A 21,540-nucleotide genomic window follows, 5' to 3' on the forward strand; every position below is an offset into this window, starting at 1 on the left:
CAAGCGAGCAGTGCATTTTAAAAGGCTGTGATTTAGAGGGCAACTGCTCCCCTTAGTCCTCTCTTGAGCCACAGCACTCTATTTAGTGTGAGTCTTTTGCTTTGCTGCTCTGGTGTGAGTCATGATTTCGATTCAATTTTAGTACAAAATTATAACCCTAAACTTGTATCCCAATGCAGTTTGTAACACTATATATCTATATATTTTTTTTAGGATCAAGTATTATCTTCGAGTTTCTTTTTATAACTTCCGCATCAAGTTATGTATTAATTAATTTTGTTACGTTTGTAAAATCTAAGTTGTTATATGTATTTAGTTAAAAAGTACAATTTAATTGACAATGAACTTCAACAAGATTAATAAATTTTACTGATTAAATGATAATATTATATACTATGCTGTACTAAGCTAATTCTATCTGGTTCTGGATATAACGTGTTGTATAACAATGGTGGTAAATCTACGGACACTTAAGTATTAATTAACTTCCAAAATCTCGCTGTCTCAATTCGGAATAAACCAAGAATCTTGACTAGGTCTATAAGCTACTTATAGAAAATAATTTAATATAACAATTAGTCAATAAAGCGGCTAAATATAGCTAAAAAACTTTCTGTTCACCGGCTCTGCAAAATTTGTAAAATACATGGATTGGATACCCTTACTGATACTAAGTAATAACCTACAAAATCTCTATCTAAGTTAAAACTTAAACTAAGTATCGTAAAGTTAATAAAACAAAAAAATCTTCTCTATTTTCCTGACCCATAAAAACTTCGCCTGCACAAGGCTATCCTCATTCCCACTCCAATGCTTCTTAGTTAATAAGCTCATAAAATCTAAAGCAGTGCATCCAGTGGCCGTGCAATGTTGATTGAGTTTTTCCAATGATATAAGCACAGGAAAAGCAGAAATGAGATCGAAATTTTTTTATAGAGATAATGATTCTGGTCAGTATGGTTAAACAACTGTACAGAGAAATAGCAGTCCATTTAAATTAGAATGTATTATAATGGGGGATTTTGACTTTTCAGATATTGACTCAATCCATAAGTTTCAGTCAATATTTGACTTTTCAGATATTGACTGAAACTTATGGATTGATCACAAGCAAGACTTTTGTGGATTTATTGGTTGACTGTTTTCTACAGTAGCATGCTAGAGAGACAAACAGAGGGAGTAATACTCTTTGTCAGCATTGATTAGTCATGCATTAAGAATCTGCAGATAAAAGAATCATTAGGTGACAGTGATTTACTCAAAATGGTAACTGCCATCAAGTGTAAAGGGAAGGGTTTTTCTTTTTGTAAAGGTGACTACAGTAATCTCAGACAGTTTTTAAATTCAATACAGTGGGGACCAACTGATGATGTTATCATCAGCAAATTCTAAATGGGAAGCATCTAAGAAATTAATCATAGAAGTTAGTAGGCTTTTCGTATCAACCTAGAAATACTCCTCAAGGAATAGGTCTAAATGGATGTCAGATGAACTAATGAAACTCGTGGCAGAGAAGAAAGGTGCATGGGAAGCATATAAATTAACGGGCGACCCAGAAGCATATGGTAGATATAAACTAGTTTGTAATCACATGGGAGGTTAGGCAGCAGCAGTAGATTACGAGAAATCTTTGGCAAAGGATACAAAGTAAAACAGCAAAGACTTCTTTACTTATGTAAATTCTATAAGGAAAGGGATGAATCAGTTTGGTCCACTTGATATTGATGATTTGACTGTTGATGATCCTGCCCAGATAGCTGACAAACAATGAGTATTTTGCATCTACATTCACACATGAAGAATTCTTTAGGGAAATGTATACCAAAGGGAGTTAAATGATTTTATAATAACTGAGCAAAGTGGAGGAGAAATTGTTGAAGTTAAACATAAGAAAGGCACCTTGGGTGGATGAGATATATCCAGTTATATTCAAGGAGGCAGCGAAGGAACTATGCAAAACCTTAGCTATAATTGAGCATATCCTTGGATTCAGGGGAGGTCCCCTGGGACTAGAGAATGTATATTGGAATGCATTCCCAATTCACAAAGGCAATTAATGGGCAACACGAGTAATTACAGACCTGTTAGTTTAATTTCTGCTCTAGGGAAAAATAACGGAGTCGCTGGTAAATGAAATAATGCAGGGTCATCTTGACAAGGCTGCAGTTATACTTCAGACTCACCATTGGTTTCTTAAGGGGACATCTTGTCTGACCAATTTTATTGGATACTATGATGTGGTCACAAAGGAACTGGATGTAAAAAATGATTTTGTTATCATATACTTGGATTTCATGAAAGATTTTGATACTCGTCCCTAAAAGACTGCTGTTCAAATTGGAGCAGTGTAGCAAGTTGCTGCTATGGATAAAAGGATGGTTGAGTGGGAGAAGACATAGTGGGTAATCAATGAATGTTGCTCTTCATAGACTAATCTTATCAGTGGAGTCCTTCATGTTTGGTGCTGGTCCCATTTTTATTTTCTGTATTAATGATATTGATGAAGGTATATGATGCATAATGTCTTAAGTTCGCTGATTGTGGTAGGGTGGTTAATGACAGTAATGATAGTATGCTGCTGCTGCTGCTGTAAGAACTTGAAAAATTAGGTGGTTGGGCTGAGAAATGGTAATGAGTTTTAATATTGACAAATGCAAAATACTGTATGGGTTGCATTAATCCGGGATTAACATATCAACTGTGCTATTACATTCAGGATAATGGAAAGTGAAGAAGGCCTGGAGGGTATTGTGCAGTCAAATATGAAGTTTTCTGAGCAGTGAAGAAAGGCTGCGGGACAGCACATGGGGTTTTGTCAGTAATATACAGGAATTTTTCTTGCAGGGATAAGGAGGTGATTATTTGTATAAGGCAATATTGTCAGGCCACATCTTGAGTACTGCATACAGGTCTTGAGATCTCATTTTAGGAAGGATTTAGAGCTGCTGAAGCAGGGCAGAGAAGGGAAGCAAGTTGGTGAGTTGAGGATCCTGCTCAGGTGGCTAACAATCTAAACGAGTATTTTGCATCTACATTCACGCATGAGGAGTTATTCAGGAAGGAGAATGACATAGGTAAAGTAAACATTGGCAGTGAGCTAGATGATTTTGTAATAACTGAGAGGAAAGTGGAGGAGAGATTGTTGAGGATAAACATAAAAAAGGCACCTGGGGTGGATGGGATCTATCCAGTTATATTAAAGGAGGCAGCAAAGGAAGTAAGCAAACCCCTAGCCATAATTATGAGAGCTTCTTTGGACTCAGGGGAGAGGTACCCATAGACTGGAGATGTGCAAATGTAACCCCAATTCACAAAGGAGGATCAAAGGCTGACACAAGTAATTATAGACCTGTTAGTTTAACTTCTGTTCCAGGTAAATTAATGGAGGCACTGGTTAAAGAAGCACTGCAGGATCATCTAGACAAGAATTCAGTTATAGCTCAGACGCAGCAGTGTTTTGTTAAGGGCAGGTCTTGCCTGACCAATTTGATTGGATACTATGATGTAGTCACAAAAGAACTGGATGCAGGGAATAACTTTAATATTATATATTTGGATCTTAGAAAGGCTTTTGATACTGTTGCACATGGAAGACTGCTGCACAAATTGGAGCAGTATGGCATTGGAGGCAAATTGCTGCTATGGATAAGGGGATGGTTGAGTGGCAGAAGACAGAGAGTGGTAATCAATGGACACTGCTCAACGTGGACTAATGTTATTAGTGGAGTTCCTCAGGGTTCAGTGTTGGGTCCGTTGTTGTTTTCGGTGTTTATGAATGATATTGATGATGGTATATCAAGTTTAATGTCCAAGTTTGCAGATGATACAAAGGTTGGCAGGGTTGTTAAGGACACTACTGACGCTATGCTGCTGCAACAGGGTCTGGAAAGGTTGAACAGATGTGCTGAGAGGTGGCAAATGAAGTTTAACATTGACAAATGTAAAGTACTACATATGGGAAACAGTAACCATAGAGCAACGTATCAACTCTGCGGTACTACACTGACAGTGGTGGAGAATGAAAAGGACCTGGGGGTAATTGTGCAGGCAGATATGAAGTTCTCTGAGCAGTGCAGACGAGCTGCAAGAGTAGCTCATGGTGTCTTGTCAATGATATACAGGAATTTTTCTAGCAGGGATAAGGAGGTGATTATTCCCTTGTATAAGGCAATGGTTAGGCTACATCTTGAGTACTGTATACAGGTATGGAGGCCTCATTTCAAGAAGGATGTAGAGCTGCTGGAATGGGTACAGAGAAGGGCAACAAGATTAGTGAATGGAACAAAGGGTTGCTCTTACGAAGAAAGGCTTAAGTTTTGCAAATTACAGAGTCTGGAGACTAGGCACCGGCGAGGTGATCTGATAGAGGTGTATAAGGCTTTGAATGGTTTGAGCATGCTCAATGCCAATGGGATTCTTCATCTTGCTCAGAATAATCACCTCAGAGGGCATAAATTCAAATTGAGGAAGGAAGGATGTCGGATAGATGTGCGGAAATTTGCCTTTGGCCAGCGGGTGGTTGGTTGATGGAACCGACTTCCATCACTTGTTGTTGAAGTTGATAGCCTAAACAAATTTAAGGCTCAACTGGACAGGTATTTCGAATGAACGGAGGGGTGAAATGGGAGTAGTGTGCTTTTTTTTTTTTTTTGGCTGATGCTGAATAAGCTTGCTTTCTTGCATCATATGCCTATGCTAATGCTAAAAAGGAGTGCTCTTACCAAAAAGCTTCAGTTCTGCAAATTGCATAATCTGTAGACTGGGTACCTGCAAGGCAATCTGATTGTGTTGAATATATTGAGCGAGCTGAATGCTGATGGGGATTCTTCAAAATGAGAATGTTTGCAGAATAGATGTGTGGAAATTTGTGTTTGGCCAATGATTGCTGGAACAAATGTCTGTCTGATATGGTGGAAGTGGATAGCTTGTATAAATTCAAAGAACTAGACGGAAGCATTTTTAGGAAGAAATATTCTTAAAAATGCCGAATTAGCACATGATGATTATTTTTTTTTCAATTGCCAGTATATAATTTGAAATCATATACTGGCAATTTTTTGTCAGCTATTTTGCAGCACTTCTTGGTGTTATTAATGATGTAGAAATAGATGATAGGTGAAGCAATTGTTGGTTTTCTGCATCATTTCTGTCATTTTCAGGCAATTATCATGTAAGAAGAAAGAATTGGATGGGTGGGGGGTGGAATAAGCCATTACTGGAATGTCTAGCTTTCCATGGCTAAAGTTAAAAATTTAAATTCTAACCTAACTCAAACTCCGCTAATTCTACACACACAGATTTATTATTACTTGAAAGCTCTTCCGAAGAGGAATCTGTTAGTATGTCTACCACCCATGGAGAGCTGCACAGCCCTAGGCATAATGATAGGGCAGCAGAACATAAGCCCTATATTAGCATTAGCATTAGTAGAGGCATTTGATGCAAGAAAGCAAGCTTATGCAGCATCAGCCAAAAAAAAAAAAACCCACTTCCACTTCACCCCCCTGTTCGTTCAAAATACCTGTCCAGCTGAGCCTTAAACTTATTTAGGCTATCAACCTCCACCACAAGGGATGGAAGTCTGTTCCACCAACCAACCACCTGCTGGTAAAGGCAAATTTCCGCACGTCTATCCTACATCTGTCTTTCCTCAATTTGAATTTATGCCCTCTCAGGTGATTTTTCTGAGCTAGAGGAAGAATCCCGTCAGCATTGAGCATGCTTAAACCGAAACATATAAGTCTTGACTAGGGGTTCTCGCAGACAAAAGTCAAAAAGGACAAAGGGGCGGGAGCTCAAAAGCACGTGTCCGATCCACGTATAGAGCACATACTGTACTTAGGCCCACAGATATCCTGATGGTCAGCTCTGGATGTCTTCTTATTATTTCGCCAAGATGCACAAAAGGCTTCTACTTACAAACACTAATAAAAAGTGAACACCAAAACGTGACTAATAAGCAGGCGATCAACTCAATTCGTATCAATGTGAATGTAATGTACAGCGAGGCAGTCAAGCAACGGCAAATCTCTTTTTAAGCCTCAACTTATAGTACCTGGTATATACATAAGCAATATGGCTGTCATCACTAAGCAGAGATCTCCATGGCAACACAATAAATATATATAAATTACAGTAGGAGACTAGGTACATATCCAGAATTTAAAACAAATACATCAACCGTTTAATTATAATGGTTTAATACTGGAAACTATAAAATGTACCAAACGATACTACACTGTAAAATGATATATGCAAGAGACTGATTTACAAAATAAATATACGATGAAACTTTAATATACAATAAAATATAAATAAATAAAATATTTAAAATACAATAAAGATAAAAGCGATAAAACATTGACTGAAGCTTTCGGAGGCTTCCGCCTCCTTTCTCAACAACAATGATGTTTAAGCAACACATCCTTAAGTAACAGGCTCACAGCACACGTATATGACCAGGCGCATGCTCAATATTTCTTCCATACGATCCAGAACCGGAAGCGGCTCGGGAGCGTGGAAATATAAAACGCTCGTCTTTTGCCAGGACCACGGCTTCTAGTGGGGGGGGTGAAATCGAACACCCCTGTCCCTATTCATACTATTGTTCTCAGACGAGCCTATCCACAAACGTTCTAGCCACTTACGGTCCCAGAACCTATGCGCCCGGTCAAGGATGACAGCATGACCGGGCGCATATGTTCTGGGACCGTAAGTGGCTAGAGAGTTTGTGGATAGGCTCGTCTGAGAACAATAGTATGAATAGGGACAGGGGTGTTCGATTTCACCCCCCACTAGAAGCCGTGGTCCTGGCAAAAGACGAACATTTTATATTTCCATGCTCCCGAGCCGCTTCCGGTTCTGTGGATCGTGTGGAAGAAATATTGAGCATGCGCCTTGGTCAACCACATGTGCTGTGAGCCTGTTACTTAAGGATGTGTTGCTTAAACATCATTGTTGTTGAGAAAGGAGGTGGAAGCCTCCGAAAGCTTCAGTCAATGTTTTATCGCTTTTATCTTTATTGTATTTTAAATATTTATATTTATTTATATTTTATTGTATATTAAAGTTTCATCGTATATTTATTTTGTAAATCAGTCTCTTGCATATATCATTTTACAGTGTAGTATCGTTTGGTACATTTTATAGTTTCCAGTATTAAACCATTATAATTAAACGGTTGGTGTATTTGTTTTAAATTCTGGATATGTACTCTCCCAACCTTAGAGGCCTTTTTGAAGACTAGGTGCATACATGGATATCTCACTGAGGTGTTTAAGGCCTTGAATGGATAGAGTAAGCTAAATGTTGATAGCATTATTCCTCTTGCTGAGAGGAATAATGCTATCAACATTTAGCCCTGCACACATGAGCGGGGGCTCAAATTCAAGTTGAAGAAGGATAGTTGCTGTATAGATTTGCAGAAGTTTGCTTTTGGCTAGCAGGTGGTTGATTGTTGGAACAAATTTCCACGTGTTGTTATGGAAGTGGGTGGTTTGACTAAATTCAAAGGCCTGACATAGCTGAGTGGTTAGGAGCGAGAGTGCATAGCATGCGTTCCTTGAGTGGACAGGGGTTCAAGCCCGTGACTACTAAATATGATAAATATTTGAATTGACAATTTATTGTAAACTCTACTGATTTGGTTGTTGTGCTGGAGTATAAACAGAAAAAAAAAAAAGTAGACAAATTCTTGTGGGGGGGCGGGTATGTATTATGGATGGTGAAATGTGTATTATTTTATTATTATTATTATTATTTTTTTTTGGCTGATGCTATATAAGCTTGCTTTATTGCATAATTTGCCACTAATACTATAACAAATTATCCCAAACCATGCTTGGCATTTTAAAAATTTCTCATAGAAACACTGAGTGTGAGAGATTATTCAGCCAAGTTAGAAAACATAAATTAACTTCAGGTCTCCCTTTTTTGGTGAATTGTTGGAAACTCTTCTGGCAGCCAAGTCCAGACAGTAGTGTCGATTTTATAAACAAAACTTTGACCCAACATTTCTAAAGAGCAATGTCTGCAACAGTATCTTTTTGAGGTTGTTACAGACATTCTCTCAGATATGCCAAACGAGCTGTACTTGCTACCCGGGAGTCTAAAACGCTGATGGAACTAATATTCGGGTGACACTCAAGTCAAGTGGACCCAATTTCGGTGAAGTCTGGATGGTCTGTGACAGACAAATCCTCTGCGTGCACCTTCACGATGGTGGGATTGTTACTAATCCTGGGTATAACCTCCATGCACAAGTACATGGTGGGTGACCACCCAGGTGTGAACCCACGTAAGCAGGAGTCGAGGTGTGGTGCCCAAACCACATGGAGGAATGCTGTCCCTCTATGTTATCAGGCAGTACTAGGTGGTAGATGACTCATCAACCGGTGAAATACCACCACTTTGCTTATTGGAGGCTTGAAGTGGTGGAACCCATGTTTAGTCTCTAGAGCTAAGTTCCGGTCAACACTTCCCTATCTCTTCCATCATGCAGTATGATTGATGGCTTTTGAGGTTATGACGAACATCGGCGAGATCCAATATTCCTTAACTTTCGAGGGTACAGCTCTAAAACGGTGTTCACAAGCTGGCCGCTAGTTAGTAAACTGGACCGAACCTATTGGTAACTCTCTAGGAGGCTTCCGGATGAGCTAGTGTATAATTTTGCTACCCCTACTCTGCCAGATAGTGACTGGAGGAAGTCCGAGTAGTGTGTATGCGGGGAGCATTGTCAACGCCACGTTATGTCAAGGATCTGGGTATATTCTTACTATGTGTACGCCATATCCAAAAATTTCATTACTTCGTACAGCATGTTCCACCCACTTTTTTTCTTACTATTGAATACACCATGAATTGTGAAACTAATAGAGCAAGCTTATCTGCGAAAAGATCTAAACCTCCCAAGCACTTCTTAATTCATTTCACAAAAAGACGTGGTCTCAATTCTAATCTCAACGATGTATATTTCCACTTGCAGTCTGCTAAACCCCATGTACTTTTTCTGACAGAATCTCAATTATCTGTTGATTCAACTACTGCTCATCTCAGATGCCCAAATTATTCGCTGTATGATTCCTTTCGCCTCAAAGGTGGTATTTGTGCATATGTCCATTCTGATATTCCCTGTCATAGACTTGGAAATTTCGAATCTCCTCTCTTTGATCTTCTCTGGCTTAAAATCTCTCTACCTCATTGTGTCAAATTCATCTGTTGTCTCTACCATTCTCCCAACTCCACTAATCACTTGGAGCTCTTTGTCTTCCTCTCTTTGCAACTTGACTTCCTCCAGTCCAACTTTCCTAACATTGAGGTAATTTTCCTTGGTGATTTTAATGTTCACAACTCCAGCTGGCTTCCGTTTTCTAGTCACACCCACCCAGCTGGTCGAGATGCTGAGGCTTTTGCAATTACTAATGACCTTATACAGATTGTTCATTTACCTACAAGAATACTGGACAATCCTAATCACACCGCCAACACGCTTGATCTTTTTCTCACAAACAACCCTTCTAAGTACACGGTCGAAGTGAGAGGTCCTTAGCATTAGCATTAGTAGAGGCATTTGATGCAACAAAGCAAGCTTATGCAGCATCAGCCAAAAAAAAAAAAACCACTTCCACTTCACCCCTCTGTTCATTCAAAATACCTGTCCAGCTGAGCCTTAAACTTATTTAGGCTATCAACCTCCACCACAAGGGATGGAAGTCTGTTCCACCAACCAACCACCCGCTGGCTAAAGGCAAATTTCCGCACGTCTATCCTACATCTGTCTTTCCTCAATTTGAATTTATGCCCTCTCAGGTGATTATTCTGAGCTAGAGGAAGAATCCCATCAGCATTGAGCATGCTTAAACCATTCAAGGCTTTATACACCTCTATCAGATCACCTCGCTGGTGCCTAGTCTCCAGACACTGTAATTTGCAAAACTTAAGCCTTTCTTCGTAAGAGCACCCCTTTGTTCCATTCACTAATCTTGTTGCCCTTCTCTGTACGCGTTCCAGCAGCTCTACATCCTTCTTGAAATGAGGCCTCCAGACCTGTATACAGTACTCTAGGTGTGGCCTGACCATCGCCTTATACAATGGAATAATCACCTCCTTATCCCTGCTGGAAAAATTCCTGTATATCATTGACAATACTCCATGAGCTACTCTTGCAGCCCGTCTGCACTGCTCAGAGAACTTCATATCTGCCTGCACAACCATCCCCAAGTCCCTTTCATTCTCTACCACTGTCAGTGTTGTACCACAGAGTTGATACGTTGCTCTGGGGTTGCTGTTTCCCATGTGTAGTACTTTACATTTGTCAATGTTAAACTTCATTTGCCACCTCTCAGCCCATCTGCTCAACCTTTCCAGATCCTGTTGCAGCAGCATAGTGTCAGTAGTGTCCTTGACAACCCTGCCAACCTTTGTATCGTCTGCAAACTTGGACATTAATCCCGATATACCATCATCAATATCATTTATAAATACAGAAAACAATAATGGACCCAACACTGAGCCCTGAGGGACTCCACTAATAACATTAGTCCACGATGAGCAGTGTCCATTGATTACCACTCTCTGTCTTCTCCCCTCAACCACCCCTTTATCCATAGCAGCAATTTGCCTCCAACGTCACACTGCTCCAATTTGTGTAGCAGTCTTCCATGTGCAACAGTATCAAAAGCCTCTCTAAGATCCAAGTATATAATATCAAAGTTATTCCCTGCATCCAGTTCTTTTGTGACTGCATCATAGTATCCAATCAAGTTGATCAGGCAAGACTTCCCCTTAACAAAACCATGCTGTGTCTGAGCTATAACTGAAGTCTTGTCTAAATGATCCTGCAGTGCTTCTTTAACCAGTGCCTCCATTAATTTTCCTGGAACAGAAGTTAAGCTCACAGGTCTATAATTACTTGTGTCAGCCTTTGATCCTCCTTTGTGAATTGGGGTCACATTTGCACATTTCCAGTCTATGGGTACTTCCCCTGAGTCCAAGGAAGCTCTCATAATTATGGCTAAGGGTTTGCTTACTTCCTTTGCTGCCTCCTTTAATATAACTGGATAGATCCCATCCACCCCGGGTGCCTTTCTTGTGTTTATCTTCAACAGTTTCTCCTCCACTTTACTCCCAGTTATTTCAAGATTCTGTAGCTTACTGCTAGAGTTGAATACACCTCTGGCATTCCCCTCGCTGAATAACTCCTCATGTGTGAATGTCGATGCAAAATATTCATTTAGGTTGTTAGCTACCTGAGCAGGATCATCAACACTTGACCCATCAATATCAAGTGGACCAATCTGATTCATCCCTTTCCTTCTAGAGTTTACATAAGTAAAGAACTCTTTGCTGTTTTTCTTTGCATCCCTTGCCAAGGATTTCCTTTAGGCACTTCAGATCACAACTTGGTGATTGTCTCTTCTCCAATGGAGCCTTTATCTCATGGCTATTCCTAACCTCATGTTGTTTGGCATTACAAGAATGCAAAATGGGATGACCTGCGGGATTTGTTTTCTTTTTTTCCTTGGTCGGATTATTGTTTCAAAACTTCTGATGTCAACGTTTGCTCAGATTGTGTCAGGAAATTATTCTTGCAGGAATGGAATCCTTTATCGCACACTCCTCTTTAAAATCTCGTCCTTTATCGAAACTTTGGTTTTCCAATAAATGTGCTAAGGTTGTTCAAGAGATGAATGTTGCATATCGTAATTGGCTTGTTTCTAATTCTTCAGTTTCATTTTCTGCGTACACCAAAGCTCGCAACAATTGTAAAGCAGTTATTAATCAGTCCAAACTAGAGTTTGAATAGGCTAAGAGTAGAAAACTTGCTTCGTGCCCTAATGGTAGCCGAGCATTCTGGTCTCTTGCCAAAGCTATTGGCCGCAACTTTTGCCCATCTCTGCTCCCACCTCTGTCCAAACCAGATGGTTCTTTTGTCACTTCAGCCAAGGATAAAGCTGACCTACTAGCATCCAATTTTTTTCCAACTCGTGTATTAATAATTTTGGTAAAACATCTCCCACCATTCCCAACATGCTCCATTTAATGCTTCCTGTGGTCTTTCATCAAGTCAGAAGGATTTTGACGAATCTTGATGCTAAGAGGCGCCTCCGTAGCCAGGTGGGAAGGAGCAGCAGTGCGTAGCACACACTTCTTGATTAGACTGGGGTTCGAGTCCGTCACCACCAAATACAGAGGATGCGGAAAGGTCAGGGAATGACCACCGCATATCCCGGAGCAATATGGCCTTAGTTGCTAATGCTCCTAAAAACCAAAATAACGAACTAACAAACTTGATGCTAAGAAAGCTCCAGGTCCCGGTGGTATTTCTGCACTTGTTCTCAAAACCACTGCTCCTGAACTTAATCCTATTCTTTGCCGCCTTTTTTTTGCTTTCTTATTCCAAAGGAAAAGGTGTTTTTCCTTCTGCTTGGAAATTTGCTCATAATTGCCAGTATGGATTCCGTCAGTGTCGATCCACTGGTGATATTCTGGCTTATGTTACCCATTTATGGACTAATTCAATGGTAAGGTTCGGTGAAACACAAGTAGTTGCTCTTGACATCTCAAAGGCTTTCGATCGTGTTTGCATAAAGGTCTTCTAAATAAGCTTCCATCCTATGGTTTGCCAACTGTTTTTAGTAATTGGTTATCTAGTTTTCTCTCTAATCGCTCACTGAGAGTGATGGTAGATGGCTCTCTGTTTTCTAACTTCTCCACTAATGCCAGTGTCCTCCAAGGTTCAGTTCTTTCGCCCTCTCTTTTCCTCTTGTATATTAATGACCTTCTTCCATTGACTGGAAATCCTATCCATAGTTTTGCCGAGGATAGCACATTACATTCTGCTTTCCATTTTGAGAAACCTTGCCCTGCTAAATCTGCTACCAATTCCTTAAATGCCTATGTTCAGGTTATTCTCCAGTGGGCCAAAGACAACTTAGTTGATTTCAACCCTTCTAAAACTCAGTCTTGTCTTATATCTCACAAAAAGGATTCTTCTGCTCCTATGCTTAGCTTTAGTGACACTTCGATTTCTAGGCAAAATGATATATCTCTTTTGGGGATTACCCTGACTTCTAATCTCTCTTAGCATAAGCACATTACAAATATTGCTTCTTCTGCATCTAAAAAACGTCGTTTTCTCTTTCGCTCTTGGCGTTATTTTTCTTCCAAACAGCTGCTCACTCTGTATAAATCGCAACTCTGACCTGCCATGGAATATTGTTCCCACATATCTGGGGTTGTGCTCCCAGAACCTCTCTCAGGCTTCTTGATTCCATTCAGAAGAGGGCAGTTAGGTTAATTAATGATTCATCTCTAACAGTGTCTCTCCACTCGCTGTCTCATAGACGCACTGTTTCTGCTGCCTGCCTCTTTCTACAGATACTTCCATGGGCACTGTTCTTCTGAATTGGCTTCTATAATTCCCGTTCTCTCTCTTTCAAAACAGTCGAACACGTGCTGCCACCAGCCAACATCCATATACTGTCCAACTTTAAACTCGCAGAACCAACTTTTTATCTTCCTCCTTTATTCATTCAACTGCCGTTTTCTGGAACAACCTTCCTTCATACGTATTTCCTGAAAAATTGCAATCTACAGAAGTTCAAGTCCAATGTCAACAAATATCTTCTTTCGTCTTCTCAACCTCCAAAACCAAGCACGGTACTAAGTACTATAGGTTCTAATACCTCTCGTGTTTGGGGTTTACATAAAAAAAACAAAAAACAAAATTAGTTGATGTTTAAAGAAAATACAGACAGAAAAATCTTAGGTAAGGTAATGTTTGAAGCCATACTGTATTGGTGAATAATTCTTTCTGTATTTTAATATGATGTATGTATATTTTTAGTGAAATTTAATTTCTAGTGTAATTTTGACTTTAAAAAACCTACTGCTTTTCTAAAAAAAATGTACTGTTTTTAGGGTTCGTAGTATAACGAAGGACCCTTATAATGTCACTCGGTTGTCTGTCTTTGTCCGCCTGCTCACATGCTCGCCCGCCCATCACAGCATTGTATTTCTGGAACCACTCAACCTTTTAACTTGAAATTTTGCATGGGTTTGTGCATCAGGTGGGCCAACATAATGCCATCTTGATTATTGTTGACAAAAATTTGTCTGATCAATTGGAGGAAATATGTTGTCAACAACTTATAGCTTATTATACACCCTTGGAAAGAGCTCAACGACTTGGTTTAAAATATAATTTTAAAATTAAAAATAGTGGCGCTAGACTGCAAAATATGAGTAATTTGTGTGTCCCCCCCTCTATTTCCAGCACTAATGGAGCTTAAAATTTAAAAATCACATTAGCTATGTGTTATTCGATGCTTATCAAGGGTATTCTGATTGAAATTTATCATTTACTTTTTTGTGTTAAAATTAAAAAAAACAATTTTTTATTGCACTTCGATAGCAGGCTTCTTTATACTAAGAACTCTCCTTTTGGTGACAAAAATTTTGCTAAATAGTTAGTTAATAATTCTATAAAGGTCATTTATAAATTTTGTGACGAGAAGTATTTTTTAACAATTTTCATCAAAGCTGGAGAATATTTGCTGATGCTATCGAGGTAGTGTTAGGTGGCTTGGAAAACTGCTAGCTTCGGGGGGTGGATTCACAGACTAAAAGATTAAAAGTAGCCGCAGGCAGAGGTGAAGGTGATTCTTGCGCAACTTCTATTAGAATAAGTAGCGACCTGGAGCGAGAGATGCTGGGGGTTTCAGGGACTGATGGCAGTCAGTCAAGTTGAAACAGGTGGGTAAATGGGATGTGTTTGGGTAACTAAGAATAAGAAAAGGTGCATATATACTTTCATGTATACCAATGCTAGAAGTATAGTAAATAAATTTGATGAATTTGAAGTGTTGGTAATGACATCAAAGGTGGGTATTTTTGGGATAGCAGAGACTTGGTGTCACACAGATATAAGGAATGCAGAACTGGAATTTGGGAATACAATTGTACAGAAAGGATAGACAGGATAGGAAGGGAGGAGGTGTTTATGCTGTTAATTAAGAAAAACATAAAATCAGAAGAAGTGCATCCAGTTGATATAGATGAACAGTGCACTGTTGAGTCAGTTTGGTGTGACATAAGCACTGCGAAAGCAAAAATAAGAGTAGGAGTGTGTTATAGGCCTAATGAATCGAATGAGTACAATGAACAGTTGTACAGAGAAAGAGTGGACTAGTAAATCGGAATGTCTTAAAACATTTTTGGATTTATTGGATGATTGTTTTCTGCAGCAGCATGTTCGAAAGGCAACCAGAGAGGGTAATACTCCTGATTTGGTTATCGGCAGTGATCATTCGTGTATTAAGAATTTGCAGATAAAGGAACCACTAGGTGGCAGTGATCACAGTGTACCGATGTGGGATTTACTTAAAGATATAATTACCATCAGAGGTAAAGGAAAGGGTTTTTGCTTCCGTAAAGGTGAGTCCAGTGGTCTCAGACCGTTTTTAAATTCTGTATAGTGGAATTAACTTATGATGTTACCAACAGTAAATTCTAAGTGGGAAGCATTCAAGGAATTAATTGTGGATGCTACTAAACGTTTCATACCTATTAAGAAATATTGTTCAGGGTTTAGGCCTAAATGGTTATGAAATGAACTAATGAGACTCCTGACAGAGAAGAAAATACATGGGATGCATATAAATTATCAAGCTACTCAGAAGCCTATGGCAGATATAAGCTAGTCTGTAATCAGGTCACAAAGGAGGTTAGGCAGCCGAAGGCAGATTACAAGAAATCTTCGGCAAAAGATGCTAAGAAAAACAGCAAGGATTTCTTTATTTATATAAACACTAAAAGGAAGGGGATGAATCTGATTGGTCCACTTGATATCGATGGTTTCACTGTTGATGATCCTGCTCAGATAGCAAAGAAACAAACTGAATGAGTATTTTGCATCTACATTTACACATGAGGAGTTAAGGTTTGAAAATGGCAGGTTATCAAATGTAGCAGGGTACCTAATGATTTTGTAGTAACTGAGAGCAAAGTGGAGGAGAAATTGTCGAAGTTAAACATAAGAAAGGCACCTGGGGTGGATGGCATCAATCCAGTTATATTAAAGGAAGCGGCAAAGCAACTAAGCAAACCCTTAGCCATAATTATGAGAGCATCCTTGGACTCAGGGGAATTCCCCACGGACTGGAGATGTGCAAATGTATCCCCAATTCACAAAGGGGGATCGAAGGATGACATGAGTAATTACAGACCAGTTAGTTTAACTTCTGTTCCTTGAAAAATAATGGAGTTACTGGTTAAAGATGCATTGCAGGATCATCTAGACAAGACTGCAGCAATAATTCAGATGCAGCATGGGTTTGTTAAGGGAAAGTCTTGTCTGACAAATTTGATAGGATATTATGATGTGGTTACAAAGGAACTGGATGCAAAAAATAATTTTGATATCATACATTTGGATTTCAGGAAAGCTTTTGACACTTTTGCGCATGGAAGACTTTTGTACAAATTGGAACAGAATGGTATTAAGGGTAAGTTGCTACAGTGGATAAAAGGATGGTTGAATGGGAGAAGACAGAGGGTGGTAATTAATGGGTACTACTCTTTGTGGACTAATGTTATATTAGTGGAATCCCACAGGCTTCGGTGTTGGGTCCTCTGTTGTTTTGTATATTTATCAATGATATTGATGAAAGTATATCAGGCTTGGTGCCGAAGTTTGCAGATGATACAAAGGTTGGCAGGGTTGTTAATGACAGTAATGGCAGTGTGCTACTGCAACAGGATCTAGATAATTTGGGCAGATGGGTTAAGAAGTGGCAACTGAAGTTTAACCTTGACAAATGCAAAGTACTGCATATGGGTAGAAGTAACCCCAGAGAAACGTACCAACTGTATGGTACTACACTTAAGGTGGTAGAAAATGAAAAATACCTGGGAGTAATTGTGCAGTCAGATATGAAGTTTTCTGAGCAATGTAGACAGGCCGCCATGGCAGGTCAATGGGTTTTGTCAATGATATATAGCAATTTTGCTAGCAGGGAGAAGGAGGTGATTGTCCCTCTGTATAAGGCAATGGTCAGGCCATGCCTTGAGTACTGCGTACAGGTCTGGAGGCCTCATTTTAGGAAGGATGTAGATTTACTTGAACTTGTACAGAGAAGGGCAACAAGATTGGTGAGGAGAATGAAGGGATCCTCTTCCAAGAGAGGCTTAAGTTCTGCAAATTGTAGTGGCTGTGCGGTGATCTGATTGAGGTGTATAAGGCCTTGAACGGGTTGAGCACGCTCAATTCTGATGGGATCCTTCCACTTGTTTAGATTACGAACCTAACTGGGCATGAATTCAAATTAAGAAAAGACAGTTGTGCGGAAATTTGCCTTTAGCCAGCGGGTGGTTAATTTCTGGAACAAACTTAAGGAGGAACTGGACAGGCATTTGGAGGGAATGGTTTGATTTTTTTTTTTTTTTTTTTTTTTTTGGCTGATGCTGCATAAGCTCATACGCTTGCTTTCTTGCATCATATGCCACTACTACTAGAAACATTTTTTTCAGTTACCATAAAGCTCTCTATTTGAGATACTACACTAACGACCATTGACGACTACGGACCCTTCATCCTGAGTGCCAGGCACTCAGTAGTTGACCAATTTATTTCCTTTAAATCAGTCAACTACTTGACTTCATCTCCAGCTTTTTGAAACTCAAAAGATATCAGTAATGCAAGAGGGATAAATATTATTGTAAAGAAATTTAGTGTGTGTTGTGTGAAAGATGTGAGATATTACTAAACAGATAGTGTGTCTATTTAGTGATATCATTTATGATTTACATTAAATAGATAATGTAACTCATAAATGATAAATAATACTAAGTCATGCCATTTTGAATAATAATTAACAACTGCATTGAGACACAGCCAAACAAACTGCAGGGTGTGTCTCATTGCAGATATGTGTCCATTCAATTGCTGTCATTAAATGAACATTGTAAAAAGAAAGACAACTGAGCAATTTTACAGTTTCATGTGTTCTTTGCTCATGTTGAAGTTATTTTATCTAGTTTAGTATTTTACACAAGAAGAAAAAGGAAAATTTTTTTTGAAGTTTATGCTATCTGAATTTTAATTCTTTAGTTTTTGAAAAACAAATCTGATATCATCCTTTTCTGTATTTATAAATGATATCAGTGATGGTATATCAAGCTTAATGTCCAAGTTTGCCGACGATACGAAGGTTGGCAGGGTTGTCAAGGACACTGCTGACACTATGCTACTGCAACAGGATCTGGAAAGGTTGAGCAGATGGGCTTCGAGGTGGCAAATGAAGTTTAACGTTGACAAATGTAAAGTACTACATATGGGAAACAGCAACCCCAGAGCAACGTATCAACTCTGTGGTATTACACTGAGAGTGGTAGAGAATGAAAGGGACCTGGGGGTAATTGTGCAGGCAGATATGAAGTTTTCTGAGCAGTGCAGACGGGCTGTAAGAGTAGCTCATGGTGTCTTGTCAATGATATACAGCAATTTTTTTAGCAGGGATAAGGAGGTGATTATTCCCTTGTATAAGGCAATGGTCAGGCCACACCTAGAGTACTGTATACAGGTCTGGAGGCCTCATTTCAAGAAGGATGTACTTAAGTTTTGCAAATTACAGTGTCTGGAGACTAGGCACCGGCGAGGTGATCTGATAGAGGTGTATAAAGCCTTGAATGGTTTGAGCATGCTCAATGCTGATGGGATTTTTCCTCTTGCTCAGAATAATCACCTGAGAGGGCATAAATCCAAATTGAGAAAAGACAGATGTAGGATAGATGTGAGGAAATTTGCCTTTAGCCAGCGGGTGGTTGGTTGGTGGAATAAACCTCCATCCCTTGTCGTGGAGATTGATAGTCTAAATAAGTTTAAGGCTCAGCTGGACAGGTATTTCGAACGAACAGAGGGGTGATGTGGAAGTGGTTATTTTTTATTTATTTATTTATTATTTTTTTATTTATTTTTAATTTTTTTTTTGGCTGATGCTGCATAAGCTTGCTTTCTTGCATCAAATGCCTCTACTAATGCTAATGCTTAGTGTGAGTGTCTACTGATAAAATTTTGTGTAGTGTTTTCCCTATAAAATTTTATCCTAAAGGGTTGTTATAACGGATCTGCAGCTTTAAGATTTTAGAAAGGAACAGGGATGAACAGTGAGTTGAAGCTAATAATATTTAATGAGCTCTTTATATTATGTCATCTGATACTGAAATAGAATTCTCTTCAAGTGATGTGGATTCTGAATCTCGTTCAAGTGCATATGTTGATGTTAGAATGCTACAAACAACATGCCAGTGTTACTTGGAGTTATGATTCTTCACAAATGAAATCCATTTACTAAAAATCACACATACAGGACACTTGCAAATACAAAAGGCAGCAAATGTGTAAATTTCACTTTAAGGTTCAGTACTTAATTGGCCAAAAAAATACATGAGCTAATTAGTGTACTTAATTTATTTATTTAATGATAAAGAAGTTCAATAATTTTATGGTTGTGTTTGGAGTCAGATGGTTTTTCAGTGACTATTATAGCATGATTTCTTGAATTTATGCTTTTCATTTTGAATTTACATAAATCTTTTATAAAAATATCACGTTACAACAAACCTTTTATGCTTTTAATTTATTTTTTCTTTTTGAGTTATATTGCTTGCTAGCTAATTCATAAAGGATGTTCTGATTTGATAGAAGTAAGTATAGTACAGCCACTCCCCGAATTATGTAAGGGTTGCGTTTTACGGAACTCTACGTAAGTTGGATTTTATGTAAGTTGGAATTCCTCCAATGCTTGTGCAGCACTTGCATCTGTGCTCGCTGAATTGTGAATTGATTGAATCAAAAAAGAAATGTTCAATAAACATATGAATAGAATTATTTATTGTATTTATTCAGTATTTTATCTCATGTGCAGGAAAAATTACAAAAGCCTGCAATTTAAAAAATTCCAAAATTATAGAATTACAAAAAAAGAGAGGAGACAGGCATAACATCAGTAAGTTTTACCTCTCGAGCATTGTTGCCAGAATCTGTTTTCAGCTGATAAATACGCCGCTGCAGTGGTTGAGGGCTGTCGAGATTTAGAAGAGGTCAGCCACTCAACCTTATGAAAGAACATATTAATGGATGACTGGACGGTGGCTTTTTTCTTTTCATTGTAGATTTCTTTGTAGCAAGCAAGCATATCATTCACCCCTCTGTGAACTTTTAAGAATCGTTTGCTGTCAGGATCCATCTTCTCAAACCTCACCATTGCCGATGCAATTTCACAAAATGCCATTGGCTCATCTTGAGCTTTGTCAGCATTTTCTTCTTTCACTATCACTGCCTGCAAGTCAATAAGTTCTTTGTTAGATAATTCCTTCTCTTCCTCTATTAACTCCTCCACGTCTTTGGTATCAACCTCCAACTGAAGTAGCTCTGCAACCTTTACAACCTTATCTGTAACCTCTTCATAAGATTAATCTTTTTCAAATCCTTCAAAGCCTTTTACATGCCCTGGGCATATTTTCTTCCGTGCGCCATTCAGTGTCCTTCCTAAAAAGAGGTTTCCAGACCAAAAGTGTATTACATACAGTTTTGGTCTGGAAACCTGTGTCTTAACCATTGCCAATGGTATAATTACCTCTTAGTTCCTGCATAACATTACAGAACCCTATGGACTCTAGCAGCCTGTTTTCACTCAGAGAATATTATGTTGGACTGTATAATTACCCAAGTTCTTTTTTCTTTATCAATTGCCATGAGTTTGGTGCTACCCAAATGTAATTCTGGAATTAATTTCTACCCATATACAGTTTCTTGCATTTATCTCTGTTACATCTCATTGCTGTTCTTCAGCATATCTGCTTAGTTTATGTAGATCTTGAAGTGGCTTCAGGATCGAGATAAACCCTGATCGCTCTCATTAACCACTGTGTCCACTTTTGTATCATCAGCAGACTTAGATCTTATTGGAATACCTGTATCTTGTCATTAATATATATTGAACACAGTAAAGGGCCCAAGACTGATCCATATGGTAGCACGCTCATCACATTGGCTATTAATAGCTACTTTTGTCTCTCTTCCCTATCAGTTAACCATCCCTTTATCTGTAGCAGTAATTTGCCCTTAAATTATCCTTACAGTAGCCATGCCAGTGTATAAAGTACTGGGAAGAAAAGGTAAAAAAACAAAACAAAAAAAAAAAACAATATAGTGATGCTAATTTTAGCATTCTTTCACTAGAGGTTTGACCAGTCTGTATCAGTGTTTTTTTTCTTTTTTTTTTTAGCTTTGCAAAAGCACAGCCTTAAAAAAAAAAAAAAAAATCAGATTTCTCCATATTGGGTGTACAGAGTACACTGCATTCCTACTCATGTAACTTTGTTGGCAGTTTTAATTTTATCCTTTATTTTTTAAAAAATGGATGACATTTCAAAATGCATGATTTTATCATTTCTGCTCTTTATTCTCAAAATACTGGATGGCACACAAAGTACACACACCTGTTTTTGCACAAAATTAATATCGCTATAAGCTGC

General features: G+C 38.7%; 1 protein-coding gene across 3 annotated transcripts in view; it reads left to right on the plus strand.

The window, feature by feature from the left end:
* Positions 1-21,540, plus strand: part of ctrip (E3 ubiquitin-protein ligase ctrip) — an 894,611-nt gene that overhangs the window by 158,157 nt on the left and 714,914 nt on the right. The window lies entirely within an intron of this gene.

The sequence above is a fragment of the Mastigoproctus giganteus genome, chromosome 1 (genome assembly GCF_048544385.1).
Source record: "Mastigoproctus giganteus isolate SK-2022 chromosome 1, ASM4854438v1, whole genome shotgun sequence".
Taxonomy (NCBI): Eukaryota; Metazoa; Arthropoda; class Arachnida; order Uropygi; family Thelyphonidae; genus Mastigoproctus; species Mastigoproctus giganteus.